Source organism: Miniopterus natalensis, chromosome 3 (assembly GCF_054644295.1).
Source record: "Miniopterus natalensis isolate mMinNat1 chromosome 3, mMinNat1.hap1, whole genome shotgun sequence".
Taxonomy (NCBI): Eukaryota; Metazoa; Chordata; class Mammalia; order Chiroptera; family Miniopteridae; genus Miniopterus; species Miniopterus natalensis.
The window spans coordinates 10,143,789-10,161,357 of NC_142083.1; the positions used below are offsets into that span (position 1 = coordinate 10,143,789).

At 45.4% G+C, this 17,569-nt stretch overlaps 1 protein-coding gene across 1 annotated transcript in view; it reads left to right on the forward strand.

The window, feature by feature from the left end:
* The window catches only part of PRLR (prolactin receptor), a 132,884-nt gene that overhangs the window by 85,200 nt on the left and 30,115 nt on the right, over window positions 1–17,569 (forward strand). The window contains exons 2-3 of the mRNA XM_087815307.1: window positions 13,457–13,518; window positions 15,341–15,421. The gene's annotated coding sequence lies outside the window, so the exon portion shown is untranslated. The remainder of the gene's footprint in view (window positions 1–13,456; window positions 13,519–15,340; window positions 15,422–17,569) is intronic.

A 17,569-nucleotide genomic window follows, 5' to 3' on the forward strand; every position in this document is an offset into this window, starting at 1 on the left:
AATTCCTAATCTTCTTTCCACTCCCCCCACCACCAAAATGGAAAACAAGGAACTGCCTGGCTGCCCATTTACTCAATGAGAGTGTTGTGATTACCATGATAATCTTCTCTCTCTCTCTCTTTTTTTAACTGTGGTAAGGATACATATGACATAAAATTTACCGTCATAACCATTTTTTCAGTGCACTGTTCAGTAGCATTAAGTACATTCATATTGCTGTGCAACCAATGTCCAGAACTCTTCATTTTGCAAAACTGACACCACCATGATATCTTTTAAAAGGCAATTCTCTAATCTCTAGCTTTCAGATACACAGGCCTTACCATTTTTGTCAGACCCATTTCGAATAGTTCTAAGCCTCAAGCCAAAGGTTTAGTAGTAGCCCAGCCCAGAATACACCATTAAATTTTTCAACATTTTTTCCGACTTTACTCTCCTTAAATGTGTGTTGTGTTATTGTGGCAGGATAGTAAGAAGCTAGGAAAATTCCTGGACAAGTGGAAGGGGAAACTGAAACAAGAAAATTAAACAAGGCCAAACAGTTTGGGCAGCTTGCAGCCAGCTTATAAATCACAAGACCTTCCCTCCCTTCTCCAAACAAGGATACTTGAAAGCAAATGGTTAATACCTCTCCTCCCTAACCAGAGAATACATAACTTAAATCACCCTGGCCTAGGCAAACAGAGAGCAAGGACCCCTGTTAAACCCAAGGACAAATATCTCTTTGGGGATGCTAAGTCAGGAGGGAAGAAGGAGGGGAGAAGGCAGAGTTTATCTCACCTACTGAACAAAGAAGTCAGCAGTCTTGGGACTTGCCAAGATAAAATCACCAGATGTATGTACAAACATTCTGAGACAAGCCACAACAAAGTAAAAGGGGCACCTTTAAATCTAGTCTGTTGTCCAAGATATCCAGCAGAGGAACCTTGAAACCTATAGACAGAAAAGTATAAAACCCCTAAGCCTCTACCCCTAAGCCTCCACCTGGTGGTAAGCTCAGATTATCTGGGTGCCTGCTTGTGCTATATCCCAAGTGTATTTTTAATAAATTTGCTTTCCTTGCTACCTTAATAAATTCATTTGTTTTGCTACAACTCGGCTGTCTGTCACTCATCTGAAAACTTTCTTACAAGACTGACAAGAGCCGAGGAGGGGACGGGTGTGTTGAGGAAGTTGAGGGGCCAGGACCCAGATCAGCTCTGAGAGCTTTGATTTGTCCTTTGTGCCACTCCTCCTCTGTATGCATTCCTTCTCTCTCCTTCCCTTTGCTTTTCCCTTAGCTGACTTCACTAAGCCAGGATTATTTCATTTTTCTGACTGAATAGCAAAAATGTATTTTTTATTTTATTTTTTTTTAATTTTAAGAGCAACAGAACAGAAGTCCCTTAGGAAAAAAACTCAAAATTCTAAACCACATTATATTTTTACTTATGGAGCCTTAAATAGATTGTTCTTTTTGGGGTCAATAGAGGCAAAGGAAAAAATGTTCCTCAATCTAATTTATATCGATGACTAGGTTTAGGTGACTGGGATGCATCATACCAACCCCAAGAACTACTTTAGAGCCTACTCAGACACTATCACTATTAGTTTCCTAGGGCTGCTTTAACAAAGTGCCACAACTGGGTGTCTTAAAATAAAATGAATTCATTTTCTCAGTTTTGAAGGCTAGAAGCCTGGAATTGAGATTTCAACAGGGCTGTGTTCCCTCTCAGACTCTGCGTAGAATTCATCCTCATGTCATCCTGCCCTCGGGTGTTGGCTGTCAATCCTTTTCCCTCCTCGGCTTGCAGCTGCATCAGCCTCTGCCTCTGTCATCACATATCACCTTCCCTGTGTGTCTCTTACCTATTTCTCCTAAGGACACCAGTCTTAGTGGGTTAAGGGCCTGCCTTATCAGTATAACATTCATACTAATTCTTTTTTTTTTTAATTTATTTTTCTTGTAGAGAGTATTACAGGTGTCCCATTTTTCCCCCCTAATTGACTCCCTCCACCTCGCTCTCACCCCCTCCCAGGCCTTCACCCCGTTATTGACTGTATCCATGGGTTATGCATATATGCCTATAACTTTTTTGGTTAATCTCTTCCCACCCTCCACCCCTCTTCCCTCTTTCCTCTGAAATATGATTGTCTGTTGCATGCATCAGTGTTTCTGGATCTATTTAGTTCATCAGATTCTTTTGTTCATTAGCTTCTTCTTAAAGGAGACCCTTCAACATTTCCTGTAGTGCTGGTCTGGTGGTGATGAACTCCTTTAGCTTTTTCTTATCTGTGAAGCTCTTTATCTGACCTTCAATTCTAAATGATAGCTTTGCTGGGTAGAGCAATCTTGGTTGTAGTTCCATGTTTTTCATCACTTTGAGTATTTCTTGCCACTCCTTTCTGGCCTGCAAGGTTTCTGTTGAGAAATCAGCTGACAGTCGTATGAGTGCTCCCTTGTAGGTAACTCATTGCTTTTCTCTTGCTGCTTTTAAGATTCTCTCTTTGTCTTTAACCTTTGGCATTTTAATTATGATGTGTCTTGCTGTGGGCCTCTTTGGGTTCCTCTTGTTTGGGACCCTCTGTGCTTCCTGGACTTGTAAGTCGATATTTCTTTCCCCAGGTAGGGGAAGTTTTCTGTCATTATTTTTTCAAATAGGTTTTCAACTTCTTGTTCTCTTTCTTCTTCTTCTGTAACCCCAATAATACAAATGTTGGGCCTCTTGAAGTTGTCCCAGAGGCTCCTTATACTTTCTTCATATTTCTGGATTCTTTTTTCTTTTTGCTCTTCTGGTTGGGTGTTTTTTGTTTCCTCATGTTCCAAGTCGCTGGTTTGATTCTCAGCATCCTCTACTCTACTGTTGATTCCCTGTAAATTATTCTTCATTTCAGTTCGTGTAGCCTTCATTGCAAATTGGTACTTTATTATGTCATTGATTTTCTCAGTTATTTTTGTAAAATTCTTACTAATATGGCTGAGCATTCTTATAAACAAAATTCTAAACTCTGTACCTGTTAGCTTGCTTGGATCTATTTCATTTAGTTCCTCTTCTAGAGATTTTTCTGTTCTTTCCTTTGTGACATATTTCTCTGCCTCCCCATTTTGACTGCTTCCAGGTGTTTGTTTCTGTGTATTAGGTGGAGCTGCTATGTCTCCTGGAATTTGTCGAGTGGCTTTGTGTAGTAGGTGTCCTGTAGGGTCCAGTGGCTCAGCCTCCCCAGTCACCTGAGCTGGGCCTTCTCGGTGCTCCCCTGTGTGTGCTGTGTGCACTGTCCTGTTGTAGTTGAGCTTTGGTTGCTGTTGGTGTCACTGGGAGGAACTGACCCCCAGACCAATCAGCTGTGAGGACCAGCTGCAACTATAGCCAAAGAGCTGCTGTTCTGGAGACACCCTTATGGAGCAAGATTTACTTCAGTGGGGCTTTGGTGTTCACCAAGTGCGCCCCTTGAGTGTGTCACTTGTGGATGTGGTAGGGTTGTAATCCAGGGTGGTCGAGTCTGACCACCAGGGGCACTGTCTCTGGGGCCTCTCCCTGGAGGTGCAAAAGTCAGCCTGTGCCAGTGCCTTGCCCAGGGCCACCCAGCATGAGCTACACAGCAAACCGTAGTTGGCTGCTACTTGTGCTGGGCTTGGAGGTGCCCAGGAGAGGCCAAGCTATGAGCCAGTGCAGCTGCCGCTAGTGCCAGGCCTGGGCCGCTTATCAAGCCGTATGGGGCCCGCTGCTGCTTGTTTGAGAGATTTTAGGAAAGTCCAAAGCATGAGGCTGGAGAGGCCACTTGCACAGAAAAGCCCCTGGAAATGGCCTGGATGAGCTGCAGGTGGGGAGGGGCGGGGCCTCCAGGAATCACGGGGCGGGGCCGAAGGTGTGAGTCAGGTGCTGGCGACTCAAATATGGCGCCTGCCTGCCGGCTGTGTGCGGGGAGGACTCGCCACATGAGCCATGGCCTCCGCCAGCCCTTCTGCCTGGGAGGAAGCCGCCCTCCAGCTCTCGCCTGGATCTCAGGCAGGTTAGTCCCTCCCCGAGTGTCCCGGGTCCTTTCAGGCTGCTGCCCAGCGCTGGGCTCAGAGGGAGCGTCCGAGTGAGTTCCATGAGCGGGCGGGCCCTTTAAGGGAGCTGCTGGGGCTCCCGCAGCCTCTGGACCCTCAGGGACAGTCCCCGCTGGTTTCACAGCCGGAAGCTATGGGGACGTCTGTTCCCGGCCCTGGAGCCCTGGGCTGGGGGCCTGCTGTGGGCTGGGACCCCCTCCTCCTCCAGGAGACCCCCACCGAGATGTCCTCCCAGGGTTACCCCGGGGCACCGGGTGTGGGCCCGCGGCTGCGTCTCCGCCCCTCCTACCGGTCTCGGTGCTGCTTCAGTTCCCTGGTTGTGGGGCTTCTGCTCAGCCAGGTGTCAGGAGGCTCTGAGTGACGGTGGTTCTGCATTTTGGTTGTAATTTTGATGTGGCTGCGGGAGGCGGTGGGTACAGCCGCTACCTCCACCGCCATCTTGTTTCCTGCTCCCTTCATACTAATTCTTAACTAATTTCATCCCCAGTGACCCTATTCCCAAATAAGGTCACATTCAGAGGGAATGGGGGACTCTAACATCTCTTTTGATGGGACATGATTCAACCTGTAATACAAACTAAAACATTGTGAGGTTTCTACTTGTATCCTCTATTGTTGGCTAGGCTCCTGACTTTACACACGTTTAGATCTAAAAATCCACTTCTGTCTGGAAAGTGATTTTTAGCAAGAAGGATTGAGAGAACTGCCCAAACTCAAGGGCCAGTGCCAGCCCCTTCAAAAGCACATGTCCCATCTCGTGAGACATGCCCCACAGAGCCCAGCTGATCAGATGCTGTCAACCAGAGTTGGCAGAGGAGACTCAAGCAGCAGTGGACAGGGCTCCTCGGGATTCACGGCTCACCGCCCGAGCTTGCCCTCGCTGCCTTGGCCTTTGCCCTTCAATCCTTCCCCCTCTGCCTGGCTCAGTTGTTCTGCTTTGCTGAAGCCACTGCTGCTTTTGAATTGAGCCATTTGACTCTGTTGCAGGTAAGCTGTAAACCAAATCGAGCCAAACCAATTCAACCACCACTACATGCAACTTATCCAGTTATTTTGTTTGTTTGTTTTTGGCAGTGGGGGGAGGCAGTAGGGGCCTTGTATATTACAAGGCACATATTAATCTGCCTGAAGGATCAGTTTGCCAAGGGGTAACCAGCAAACAGGGTGGTGTTCCTCAGAGCAGCACAGACTGGTCATTGAGCATGTTCAGACCCAGGAACAAACCTATGAGGCCACCTTGGTAAATCTAGAAGGCTCTGGTCCTTGCCCTCTGCATCCTAACGCAAACATTCAGACTTTGCCCGGTTTGTGGCACACCCAGGGTAAGTCACTGGGCGTCTAGGATTCTGGGCAAATGGTTTTAGTATATTTACAGAATTATGCAACCATCATCATAATATAATTTTAAAACATTTCATCACCCCAAGAAGGAACTTAATACATACACACTAGCAGTCCTCCCCTATCCCCACCCCCTAGCAACCATTAATCTTCCTGCTGTCTCTGTAAATTTCCCTCTTCTGGGCAATTCATATAAACGGGATCATGCCATATGTGGTCCTTTGTGACTAGCTGCTTTCACTTGGGATGATGTTCCTGGGGTTTGCCTATCCTGCAGTGTGTATCAGTACTATATTCCTCTTTCTTGCTAAATAAGGTTCCATCATTAGGAATATGTTTATTCATCTGTCGGTTGATGGACAACACACTAGCATTTTAATTAAAAGAGCAAATTGCCATGACTTCTGTAATCTGAGTTGAATGCCCTTTTAGCGGTTCCTTTTAAAACAGTTCCTGACTTACTAGCTTGGATTCGAGGGAATTTAGTACTGGTAGCAAAAGTGATTTCCATTTCAGTTTATGGAGAGCGGCTGTCTGCAGAATGACCCAATGACAATAGCATAACAAAGGTCATGATATTTATATTTGTGTTTTTTATCTAAGTAGAGTAGATCTGTAGTTAAGAGTGTTCACCCCTTCCTTCCTTCTAATGAAATCCTTTTAGAATATATGAAATGTTTTTAATGACCTGTGCATGGAATATGACACTTGCCTTTGTGTGCTCAGCCAACAAGCTCACAGCTGAGTGTGAGGCCAAGCTCCCTAGCGAGTCCTCTAGGTGTCTTATGGATGCCCTGTCCTGTTTGTTGTGTCACTTTCTGTCTTTCACTGCTTCTGGCTCAGGTATGAATGAGGAAGCGTGGACAAGAGGAGGGATAGGAAGCAAAGAGGGTTCCACTGGTCTTAGAAGTTGCCTCGGGACCTATGTTTAAGCCGTTCTTACTCCAGGTGGCAAAACCCTTGTTGCCCACTCTTCTTACATGGGGTGTAGCGGCCAGACTGAGGACTTTGGAATCCTGGCATGAGCATTTCCTATCTTTGGGATGTTGGCCAACTGCTTACCCCATCTCTTTTGTTCTTATCAGCAAGGTGAAAATAATAATGGTTCTTATTTCCTAGAGATGCTTTCAGGACGCCGTGATCAATGTGAACTGTTCATATCATTAGCATGTGTTAATTACTTTGCTATTCCCTGGATACTGTGCATTGAATTCTTACAACAATCCACATAAGTAACTAAAGTCATTTCCACTTCACAACATTAGAAACTGGGTTTCAAGAAATTTACATGCCTTCCTCAGGTCACATGCCTAGAAAGTGGCACAAGTCGCATTTATATACCTTTTGATCTGGTTCAGAAACCTTTACCCGTCCATTGGACTGTGATGCCTATATGTAATGAGCTGTGCTAGTCAGTCTATAGCCATGATAGCACATGCAGATTTATTTTAATAAAAATGAATGATTGATGCAATGGAGCCACTTTGGAAAATGATGTCACCAAAACCTATGAGGAGAAACAGAAGTAAGAGGCTGGGATAAATATGGGCTTAACGAATCTCAAAGTAAAGCAAATCATCTAGCTAGACGCTATGTCCTCTTGGATCTGGGGAACCAGGTCCTCTGGTCTGTGGGGACTAAAGAAACTGAACATGCCACTCTCCGGCTAGAGAAGGTACATTGACTCATTTCTGTCAGCCAGGGAATTAGTCCATTCCACCCTTGTTGATCTTTCAGTTCTCTTAATGGTTTAAGATGTTCCCATTCCCATCACCAGTCACTCACCAAGAGCACTTTTAAATTAACTTGGAAACAAAAGAGTAAACAGAAGCACAGTCATCATTCTGCCAAGTTCGACTAACCCTAAAAAAGGCTATGCCTGATAGCCAACAAATGAGCAGACTGAAAAACAGAAGTATCAGCATTGACACGTGCTAGTTGTTTGCTGCTCCACCAGGGTCATTAGCTGTGTTGTCCCAAGATGTGCAGGAGGAAACAGTTCAAAGGCCAGAGACAAATAGCATTTAGATAGTCCCCAAGGGACTGAAGGAACAGGAAAACTAAAGCAGATTTTCCTCCTAACATTCAGGAACAATTTTGGCTACTAATCCTAAATAATCCTAAACCTTGGATACTAAAACCAGGAGATATTTATTCTTTTATATTTTAGGTATAAAGGTGTTCTTGATTTAGATGACCACAATCATAACAATCTTCTATTTTAATTAAAAGAGTGTATAGTATTAGAGGCTTCAAATGCTTAAAGAACCTTTTCATAAACACCCCCTCGTGGGGATTTAGAGATCAGGACAAAGTAATGTTTTAAGAATGTTCTCAATATTGCAATTAATTGAGGATTATTTTTTTAAATCATTTCTTAAGAATTCTGGGCAATGTCTTTTCATCTCTTGGAGGTTATTGTTCTACTATCCTTTTAATTAGGATTGTAACCCAGTTTGTAGATGCTACAAACTTCTCTGGGAGGGTAGATTTAACATTTGTGGTGTCTGAGCCAAAATAAGCAGAAAGCCACTTTGTTCAGGTTCACTGCTAGTGGTCATCTTATCCTACGGTCAAGATGACCGCCGGTCAGTTTGTGCAGACTTGCATTCACACTGTGGCTATTCAGTGGATTGGAACAACCACGCTGCTCTTAAGTGATCCCTATTTGGCACTGCTGTGCGTGCAACATTCAGCTCTAAGCTCTCTCCTTCCCTGTCAATCAAGGAGACCTGGACTTTGGTTTTTTTAAATTATAGTAGTACTTTTTTATTTACTTTATACTCATTCCCCAAAGAATTTGAAGTAATCTGATTTAGCTATGGCTCTGCTGTACTGTGACCTTGGGCAAGTTATAACAGTATTAGAACCTCTATCAGTTCCCAGTGTTTCACTATTACAAAGCAATTTTTAGCAAGAAGGATTGAGAGAACTGCCCAAACTCCAGGGCCAGTGCCAGCCCCTTCAGAAGCACATGTCCCATCTCGTGAGACATGCTCCACAGAGCCCAGCTGATCAGATGCTGTCAACCAGAGTTGGCAGAGGAGACTCAAGCAGCAGTGGACAGGGCTCCTCGGGATTCACGGCTCACCGCCCGAGCTTGCCCTCGCTGCCTTGGCCTTTGCCCTTCAATCCTTCCCCCTCTGCCTGGCTCAGTTGTTCTGCTTTGCTGAAGCCACTGCTGCTTTTGAATTGAGCCATTTGACTCTGTTGCAGGTAAGCTGTAAACCAAATCGAGCCAAACCAATTCAACCACCACCACAAGCAACTTATCCAGTTATTTTGTTTGTTTGTTTTTGGCAGTGGAGGCGGAGGCAGTAGGGGCCTTGTATATTATTACAAGGCACATATTAATCTGCCTGAAGAGTCAGTTTGCCAAGGGGTAACCAGCAAACAGGGTGGTGTTCCTCTGAGCAGCACAGACTGGTCATTGAGCATGTTCAGACCCAGGAACAAACCTATGAGGCCACCTTGGTAAATCTAGAAGGCTCTGGTCCTTTAACTGGGTCATCCACACCTACCCCTTGTCGTTGGCACCCCAAAAAACACAAAATCCCTGGATTCTTTCACGTCCTCCTGTGGGCTTGTGTTTACTCAGTCCCCAACCTTGGGGTTCTGTCTCCCACTCCCAGTGAGGACTTGTCGTTGGGCCTGACAATTTATTTTGCTTTACACTGTTTCACCCTTAGCACTCTTGCTCCTTCTCTGTCTATCTCAACCTCAATCTCAGTCAAGGTTTTGGAATTTCCCTTTGGTTCCCTCCATGCCCAGTGCCGTATTCCTTCTAAACAAGGCCTATTCCTGTCACCCAATTTGGTGTGTTTGCCTCAGCCTCGTATGAGGTCAGACATGCTCCATATTGTAGCATTTGTTATAAATACCGGTTTTGATACTTGGGGCTGGGAGATAGACTTGCTCTCTTCATATTTCAGTGTTTCAGGGAAGGGAAAGGATTATTTTTCTTCTTTATTTTTGTGTTAACCAACCTGGCTCATTCTACCCCTTTCCACCTGTTGCCTCTGGTCTCCCAGTTTGAAGGCTGACTCCTGAGTGCTTGATTGGTTCGTTTTCCCCTCAAGGGCCCCACACACATATCTACAAATCACCATTCACGACCTGGGTCAGTTGCCAAAATGCTTGATGCTTCCTTCTGAATCTCTGAATGTATCTGACAGTTCATCAAAACTAAAGGCTAAACTTGGGCTGATGTCAGTAAACAAGAAGGAGCTTTGGTAAGTTCATCAATTAAGATTATGCCTGAAGTTCTGGTGTGGACAAGAGATATTTATTATCTTTTTAATCTCTGTGTCTTCTGATGCATTGCCATTCGACGTCTTCTCAATGTTGGCGGTATATCTACCCTCCCTACCCCATCCAGAACGCAAGTTCCTTCAGGGCATGGACTTGAACTGCTCATACTCATAGCACCTAAAACGGTATTTGGCAAGTAGCAGGCAGCCAATCAGTGTTTGTTGAATCCTGAATGAATGGATGAATGAATGAACGAAGGAATGAATGAAAAGCAGGATAGAGCTGTGGTTGGACCACAGCCTTTGGCATGAAGAAATCCCAGTTCCAGTTTTGGTTATGCCACTTCCCAGCTATGAGACTTCTCTGAATTTCAACTTCTTCAGCAATAAAATGGGGATAATAGTACTTACCTCATAGGCTTAGGGGGGAGAGTTAAATAAGATATTGCATATAAAAGTTAATAGCACAGTAGCTGGCATATTTTCAGAACTTGATCAATGTTGACAGTTGTGTCTATTCTTTTCAGTGAATATCCCCAAATATTGAAGCTTATTAGAGGTAATTGAACTAATTTAATATGACTAGTAGTGATGATTGCACTAAAGACAAATTAGTTTAGTTAATCTGTCAGTGAGATTTTACTTAAAGAGCCAAGTTGAAAAAAACATATACGTATTGGTCACACCCATCATGCTTAAAACACTATACTAGGCTTTCAGGGGTGGGCACATACGATAGATATGACACAGACCCTTCCCTCTAGGAACATAAACTCCAGGGGACTTACTGTGTTTGTAGTACTTGCTTAGTACACATAAATATGAGGCATTGTTACCTCCCACATCATCTGATTTACTCCCCATGCTTTGCAGAAAATTATTCTACAACACTCAGTTTCTCTTTGAACCCTTTTGATGACAAGAAACCCGCTGCCTCATGAAACAGCTCATTCTGCTTGAGAACAGTAATCACCGTTAGAAAGATCTTCTTTAAAATTAGGACAAATCTACCTCCCTATGATTTCTACACATTGATCCAACTTCTGCCTTCTAAACACACCCAGAATAAATCCATTCCTGCTCTGTGTTATCAGAGGTCAGCAAGGTAAGGCCTGCAGGCCAAATCTAGTCCACCATTTATTTTTGTAAATAAAGTTTATTGGAACACAGTCAAACCTCATTTGTATATTGTTTGTGGCTGCTTTTGTACAATAACAGGGCAGATGGAACAGAGAACTTATGGACCACAAAGTTGAAAATATTTACTCCTTGATCCCTGAAGAATTGTTTTTGACCTCTGCTCTACGTGGCAGACCTTGAAACACTCAAAGACAATTAGCATGCCTTCTCCTTAAGTGGGAAGCTCAGATCTGAGCCTAGAACTCTAAGTGGGAGCTAATGGAGGTGGAATGGAGTAGCACTATCACCTTCCTTGTTCTGGACACCATACTTCCAATGATGTGGCTGCCCAATGTGCATAGAAGCCAATAGTATGGCACCGGCTTTTGAGAAAGGAAAAAGCTTCATTGCGAAGTCGATCAGAGAAGAGACAGGAGGCAAGACTCAAATCTGTGTCTCTGATCAAGGATTTGGGGCAACTTTCAAGGGGTTAGGAGGAATAGGCTGGTGTCCAGAAGCGCTGGCAGGGCAGGTTTCCATTGGAGGGGTTATAGCATTTGACCATTTATAGTAAGATGTGGTAAGGGGCTTCAGCACAGATCTTCCTGGACCCTTCGCTTCTGGAAGGGTTCCAGCATTCCGGTTCCGGTCTTGGCCCTGTCCTTTGCCTCCATGGCAGGGAGAAAGTTTGGTTCTGAGTGTAATCGACAGTGTTCTGTCCTCCGCACGTGCTTTGGCTGCGTGACGCAGTTTTGCTCTGTTGTCTCTGAAAAACAGATCGGTATCTTGTAAGAAACAGGATAGTGCCAGTTTGAGTTGGTTCCACTGTTACAAGGCCAGTGATCAGGTTGGCCTTTAACTGACACATAATACTTGAATGTATAAAGGAATGAGTCTCTGAGAGAGCTTTTCCCGTGGAGCTTCTGTTAAATTACACCTCCCCACCCTGTAGTGGTGGTGCCTGATGTTGGAAACTATGTACGAAGCTGGACATCCCTGCAGCCCGTCCAGAGTAGTCAGGACACAATTCTGCACATAGTCAAGGGCTGTATTGTCGGATCAGAGAGGAATCGTGCCAGATTCAGCTAGGATTTTTAAGAGAATATAATAAAGAGGCCATTTACATACCTGTGGACAGGGTTGAGATAACTGATGAGGGATTTGGTCACCTCCATCTCTTCATAAAGGGGAATGGGAAGAGAGAGATTTTGCTCACACCCAGTGATAGCTGGAGCCATGGAAGGGGGCCTGCCCAGCTGGAGCTGTGGATGGAGACACAACCACTGTCGGAACTAAGCCCCGAGGAGGGCAGGGAGCAAAGGCAGCAGTCACCTGACGTGCTCGCCTCCCATCCTCCAGAGCCGCGGCTGGACCCCAGCTCAAAGCTAGAGGGCCGGAGAGCCACAGCAGCCCCCCGGCACAGAGCAGGACCAAGAGCAGGCGCTGAATTTGAGACAGAGAATGACAGGAGCTAAGTGGCGTGCCGGGCATTTTTTAAATGCCAAAGGACAGATGAATGAACCAAGTGAGCCCAAGGCTTGTCGTTCAGTAAATGTTTGTTGAACTGCAGAAATGAGTGGAAGCGCCCCGATCTCTTTTATGGACTCCTGCCCCAGAGCTCTCGCTGCTGCTCTGCCTTCCGGACTCCCACCCCCAGTGCAGCCCTCGTCCTGTGCCCCTCCCTCTGCATCCTGCCCCAGACTCCGCTGACCCCTCTGGTATCCCGCAAGAACATAAAAAGAGCCTGGATTTTATTTAGGAAGTAACAGAGCAGAGCAGGAGTTGTTCTGAACGAAACTCCACATTATCAAAGAGAGGGTGTTAAGCCCTGAAAGGATTCTCAGAATCTAAAGTACATTCTGGGATGTTCAGAGTTTTTAAAATGAAAAATTCAGCATCTCTGCATTCTACAGAAAAAAATTGCTGGCTTCTCAGAAAGCTGCCCCAGACATTTGTGTTACAAGCTCCGGGTTCAACAGACACCTCATTACCAAGTGCCTTGTGGCTGACCGTTTTATGCTCAAATGACCCTCATCATCTCACAGGCTTTTATTGCAAAGATATCTGGGCCCTCCATTCATTATGCCGGTGGCGGGACTGTTGGGAGAGCGGGGTGTGCGAGAGACACATTCTCAACACGAAGTCCCTGGTAGCCTGTCACTTCCTCCATCAGCTGAATCAGCTCAAGTGAATATAGAAAATATTCAGCACTCAGTTCTTGGAGGGATATAATCTTGAGGATTCCGGATTTTGAAGACATAGAAATTATTTGAAACCATTGTGGGGCTTGCTCCTCTAGTTAAGATTGTTTGTTTTTGCGTGCAAAGTGCAAGATGAAATTTGGCACTAAGTTCAGCATGTTCTTAAGAAAACATGCTGAAATACTTAAGTATCATTCCCAAATGATTCAGAAAAAATAATAATTTGTGTATACAGGGAAGAAAAAGAATGATAAGTGTGGCAAAATATTAACAATTAGGGTATCTGGGTGGAGAGTAGATGGGAATATTTTTTTACTTTTTTTGCAACTTTTCTATAAGTTTGAAATTACTTCATAATGAAGTTGCCAGGAAAGTAACCCCCAAACCCCAGCACTGTCATGTCTGTCACCAAAGTGCAGTGATTTCAGTCACACTGGGGCTGCAAGTTGAGTCAGAAATGGCATCTCCCATCTTTTTGTCATCTTTGAGTTAAAGTGAATCATTTCCTCTTTCAGCTACAAGAACTCTCATCTTCATGGAGGTTAACGCTGAGGATGCTTTGCACATGAGCCAGGAGGTAAGGGGAACTCGATCACATGCCCCTCTGTCACACTGATGTCACTTTCATCCGGGCTAGGGCAGAGGCTCCACTCTGGTGGCTCCCAGAGAGAATTCCAGCCCAGTCAATGTCCACACTGTTGCCTTTTGCTCTTCTCAAAGACCCTTTCAATCTCCCCAGCCCGCCCTGCTCAGAAAACCCTTCTCTGCTTTTCTCAAAGAAAATACCAAACTATTAATAGCTGATATCACTGAGTAGTGCAATTATGGGAGATTTTTTTATTTTCTCTTTATATTTTTCTGTACTTGAGAGACTCTCAACAATGACTGTGTTATTTCTTAAATTAGAAAAAGAAATACTATGTTTGTTTATATTTTCCTAAGCAGTTCTACATGAATTCTTGCCATAGCTTTCTGGGCCCCCTTCATCTTCCTAATATTGTTGCCACTGCATGTCCCTTCCCTCCTGACCCATTGACAGACCTTATGGAAAGACTCATCTATGATGGGCTTTGAATCTTTCCCGCCAACCATCGGCAAGGAAAACACTCTATAGCCCTAAGACCCACTGAGCCCCAGTCACAGTCTGCTGGCTGGACTCTCACAAGCTGTTGGTCTCCTCTCCCCACCTACAACATCCGACGGCCATTGCGGAGCTGGACTTGGCAGAGAAGTACTTAACTCACACATTCCCCCTTCATACCAGCTCGCACACCATGTCTCTATCCCGCCTTCCTAGGATGCTAGGCCCAGCTGACAAATAGGTCGTGATGTGTTATGACTCTATTTTGCAGTTGGAGAAACTGAGCCTCAGGGCTTTCCTCCGTATATACTACAGTGAAATGGGATTTAGATGCCCCCAGACCAACTTGACATGTGTAACACATACAACCTTGAGGGTGCACTCCCTCTTTTTCAGAGGAACTTATGGACTCATGGAGATATGAAACTGACTAGGCCATTGATCAAAAGAGAATTCTAGCCAAAATTATGCTAAGATTTCCTGAGGCCACCACAGGGTATTTTCCAGTCTTCCAACATTGGAAAGTGATAGCCCTTCGAGGGCTATCGTACACTTCAGTGTCAAGAACCAAGCCTGAGCTTTCCCTCTGGGTCAGATTTTCTCATCTTCAGCACTGTTGACATTCTGGGCCAGATCATGCTTTGTGCTAGGGACTGTACTGTGCGTTGTAGGATGTTTAGCAGCATCTCTGGTCTCTACCCACTAAATGTCAGTAGGACACTAACCCACCCAACTTGTAACAACCAACGATGTCTTCAGATACTGCCCAGGGTCCCACAGACGACAAAGTTTCCCTCCTAGTGGTGACAACAAAATGTTTCCAGACGTTGCCAATGTCTCCCCCAGGGGAAAAGTGGGGAGATCAAAAAGCTTTGGCTCAGCTGGACCCTGCAGCCTAATAGCCCTGCCCAGGAGTATTGGCAACATTGCAACCGGTAAATCAACCCAGCTGGCTTCTCTGAGTTTCCTTCTCCATTCTGGGCTTCTGCCCCTCGATGCCACGTGAATCATGAGATTTGTTGAAGGAAAGACAAACAGGAGAGAACAGGGTAACATTGAATCCTGGACCAGCCCTTCCCTTTGTGAGGTTGAAGAGATCCAGAGAAGCACCATGTAGTCTGAACTGTGTTGCAAGGCACCGGAGGGATTTGGCTGCTATTTTTCCTTTGTGTGCATACTTATTTATAGACCACAGTATTGCACAAAAGATTTGAGAATTAGTCTCCAATTTATTTTATAAAATTTGATGGTTTTTTAAACAAATAGGCATGCATTCTAGGCAGTGGCTTAACTAGAAATCCCTCCTTCTTTTCATCAGAGTGAAGAGAGGGAGAGGTGACTTACCCACGCTACCAGCAGGCTAACTGGAAGCCCCAAGAGTAAATCCCGAAGCTCCAAGGTTGGTATCTGCTCTTTCTGCTCATCTCCACCTGGGCCTCTTGTGCCCTAGTTGATCTCCTTTCCCAGCATCCAGCACCCCCCCATTATCCTCCACTCTTTACCCAACCTGGTGTTTGGTTTGCTAGGCTGGGTCTGATGCCAGTGGGTATCTGTGAAAACACAAGCGAGGACCTGAGAGCAGTTGCATGGCCATCCAAGAGAGACAGAAACGCAGCTCAGTACTGGGGTGAAAAGAACATCTAGAAAGCAGTGTTCATAAAAGAATTCAGAAGAAGAAAAATCCCCCAAATTAGGGGAGATTAGAATTAAGAGTAGAAATAGAATTTCTGTCTGAGACTCTGCCCAAGTGCCACAGTCTATTCTGTGGCTTTCAGTCTGATTTCTGGGCTCTGTGACTGAACTGTTAGTCCTTCAATCGTGTACCAGTGGTAACAATTACTCCCTAACGACCTGTCCCTGGCAGTCCTCTCTAGGGTGGATCAGAGCGCCACTCTGACTAGCATGCCAGCTTCTTTTGTAAGAGATCAGCATCCTTTGGGCTCTTCCCATTCCAACTCTCCCCTCTCCAGCCCCTCCCACCTCTACTTCCCAGGCTCTTATTTGCACATTTGTGACCTCAACTCTCCCCAGACAGCAAGAGGCTGGGAGGAACCTAGAAGCAGCCCCAGGCACTGGGGAGGATGTGCCCATCCATAGAGTGTGCTTTGAAGTGAGTCTAAAACTCTAGACCCATGATCTTGTTTTTTTGCTTTGCCCATTTTTAAAAAATGTATATTGTTGAAAGTATTACAGATGTCCCCTTTTTCCCTCCCACTGACACCCTCCACCCGGCTCCCGCCCCCTCCCCAGGCCAACACAGATGGGAATGTGGTTGTTGAGGAAGCCACCAGCAGTGTCTGCCACACTCAGTTAGACACAGGGCTGTGAATAGAGAGAGAGGGGCTTTCCTCTCCTCATCTCCGGGGCAGCCTGTCAAGGAAGCCCCACCTCCTTGGCCAGGTCAGATCTGCCTGCTGTTGGCTCTCAAAGCACCTGCAGAGCTCCTTCTTAATACTTGCGTCATTTAATGTGTCTTACTAGCTGCTCTCTTCTCCCTCAGACTAAACACTAGGAGGGGTTTTTAGCACAACACTGTATTCTCAGGACCCTGCCCAGGCCTGGTGCATCATAGATGCTCAGTGGACATTTGTTTTAAATGGATGGATGGATGGATGGATGGATGGATGGATGGATGGATGGATGGATGGATGGATGGATGGGTTTTCCAGTCACCAAACTAAGCCAACCCTGGCTTTTGCATTAAAAAGGGATGAATCCAGGTTTTCCTTCTTCCTCCCTGTTGTCACTCAGTGAGTCTGCACTGGGAGTATTTATTCCTCCATCCCCAGACCCAGCCCAACTAAGGACACTGGCCATTACATTTTTTAATGGACAGGTGGCTTTTCTGCTAAGAGAAAGCTTCTGAGGGAAGCCAAGTAAAAGGGAAAGAAGAAAATACAGTGAATATAAGCCAGTAAGAGAGTCAAGTAATTATCTGGCTGGATACTTAGCCCAGAAGTTTTGAGCAAAGAAACAAGTTGGAAAGAACATACTGTACATGAGTGAGGAAGGGCGCTGATTAAATCCGGTAGAGACAGAATGTGCTGGTACGAGATGCAGCAAAGCAAGGGGAGGGAGGGACTTGGGGACTGGAAGTGGCTTCAAGACATAGCACAGACGCTGTGACTTCTGAGTCCACCTGCTTCCCCTCGGCCCACCTCCCTCAGAACCTCCAGGTCTTCTCGTTTGCATACAGTGGGTGAATGGAGCTGAGTGGCCAGAGTGAAACAAGTGCCCCGCTTCTCAGAGAACCCTACGAACTTCCTAAACTCTTTTTAAATGAGATGACCCCACCCTTCTCTGAATTCTTAAAAAGAGAGTTGTTCCGTGAAATTGCCTTTCATACACTTGTCAGAAGATTAATGACAAATCATGGCTAGTTGTCCCTCGGTATTTTAAATAACCCTAAGATGAACACAGTAATGGAATTCGGAGAAATGGAGGGAATTCCTAAAAACAAATGAGCAGGCTGTGGGACATCACGAACTGTCGAGATCACTCTTCGTCCCTGAGAGGCTGAGTGCACGCTCAGCCACACGTATTAATT